Raw genomic sequence first — 2,552 nt, forward strand, 5'->3', positions numbered from 1 at the left:
GTTCTGAATACACACGGCACAACATTTTCAGCCAACATTCACCAAACCATGTGGTTTTTCAGCTCTTTATTGCCACCCTTTGGGCAACTTCTGCTATTGTTGTCTGATGTTTAGCATTGGTTCCAAGCATGCGTGTTTGTACTTTGGATTTTAGTTGGATGGCCTTGCGTACACACAATCGGATAAACCGACGTAACAAATTTATTGCCCAACAATTGTTGAGCATGTACAGCCAACTTTTGTTGTCGTTAATTCAGCCAACAACAGGTATACACACGGTCGGATTATCTGACCGTCAGAGAATTATGGCCATTAAGTTGGATCGTGTGTACGAGGCTTTAGTCTGAACCCCATTGAAGTCAATGGGAGCAGAATCTTTTAAAATCAATTCAGTCCATTTTTAATATGTAAGGTATTTGAGGGAATGATAAGGGACTCTATAAAGAAATGTGCCTGTGATAAAGGTATCATAGGTGACAACCAGTATGGATTTATGAAAGACCGTTCTTCTCATACTAACCTATTATCGCTCTTAGAGAAAGGAAGTGATTAATTGGATGGTGGAAGTCCAAAAGACATGCAATTTTTGTTTCATTCAGATTCGTTATTCGTTTTTGGAGATTCAGATGTATCCAAATTTCTGAATGCGCATAGAAACGGATAGCGACAAATCCAATAAAAGTTATAACGAAAAGAAAGAAAGCATTAATTTACATAGTTGGTCAGGTTGGAAAAAGACACAAGTCCATCTAGTTCAACCAAAAAAAAAATATGATCCCATATACACAATCCTTCACCCACAGTTGATCCAGAGGAAGTCGAAAAACCCCAGCAAAGCATGATCCAATTTGCTACAGCAGGGGATAAAATTAATTTCTGATCCCTTAATTTCTGATCCCCTGTGAGGCAATAGGAATTTCCCTGGATCAACTTTACCTATAAATGTTAGTACTCAGTTATATTCTGTACATTTAGGAAAGAATTCAGGACTTTTTTTAAAGCAATTTACTGATCTGGCCAGAACCACCTCTGGAGGGAGTCTGTTCCACATTTTCACACCTCTTACTGTGAAGAAACCTTTCTGTATTTGGAGAGAAAATCTTTTTTCCTCTAGAGGTAAAGAGTGCCCCCTTGTCCTCTGTGATGACCTTAAAGTGAAAAACTCAACACCAAGTTCACTATATGGACCTCTTATATATTTGTACATGTTAATCATATCCCCCCTAATTCTCCTCTTCTCAAGAGTGAATAAATTCGGTTCCTCTAATCTTTCCTCATAGCTGAGCTCCTCCATGCCTCTTATCAGTTGGGTTGCCCTTCTCTGCACTTTCTCCAGTTCCCCGATATCCTTTTTTGTGAACTGGAGCCCAAAACTGAACTGCATATTCCAGATGAGGCAAAATGATATCTCTCTCTGGATTCCATACCTCTCTTATACAAGAAAGGACTTTGCTCGCTTTGGAAACCGCAGCTTGGCATTGCATGCCATTATTGAGCTTATGATCTACCAAAACCCCCAGATGCTTCTCTACCATTGATCCCCCCCCCCCCCAATTGAACTCCCCCTAGTATGTATGATGCATATTCTTAGCCCCCAAGTGCATAACTTTACATTTATCAACTTTAAACCTCATTTGCCACTTAGTTGCCCAACTAGACAGAGCATTGAGGTCGGCTTGTAAATTGGAGACATCCTGTAAGGACGTTATTCCACTGCATAGCTTGGTGTCATCTGCAAAGACAGAAATTTTACTTTTGATCTCAGACCCAATATCATTTAGAAAGATATTAAAAAGTAAGGGTCCCAGCACTGAACCTTGGGGTACACCACTGATAACCTTGGATCATTCAGAGTAAGAATCATTAACCACGACTCTCTGAATTCAGTCTTCTATCCAGTTACAAACGGATCTTTCCAAGCCTGTACAGTTTACCTTACACATTAGCTGTGTGTGCGGAACTGTGTTAAATGCTTTTGCAAAATCCAGGTATACCACGTCCACCGCCGCCCCTCTGTTTTACTTACCTCTTCATAAAAAGAAATCAGGTTTGTCTGACAACTTCTGTCTTTCATGAATCCATGCTGTCTGTTGCTTAAAATATTTTTTTCCAGCAAGAGCTCATTTTGTGGTGTTATATTAAACTCTCTAGTATCTTCCCGACATTTCATTCAGATGACGTTACATTTTTGAATTGGGTTCGATACACCACAATTTCATTGTGAATAGCTGGTTGTTAAAGAGCAGGCAGCTAGTGTGTCCTTAAGAACCATGACTCATCTGCTGTCAGTAGGATTCCCTGCTGACAGCTGAATGCAAACACACAAGTGCTGGGTCTGGTATGAATTTTGAGGGGAACCCAAAGTATTTTGGCCCTCCCCCTCCCCCTCCCAAAATCCATACCAGATCCTTTGGTCTGGTATGGATTTTAAGAGGAACCCCACACCGAAATATAAAAAAATGGCATGGACCCCCCTCCCCAGACCCAAACTAGACCCTTATCCAAGCAAGCAGGATGGAAAGCCAGGAAAGGGGGGGGGGGCAAGAGTGTGA

Source organism: Rana temporaria, chromosome 4, assembly GCF_905171775.1.
Source record: "Rana temporaria chromosome 4, aRanTem1.1, whole genome shotgun sequence".
NCBI lineage: Eukaryota > Metazoa > Chordata > Amphibia > Anura > Ranidae > Rana > Rana temporaria.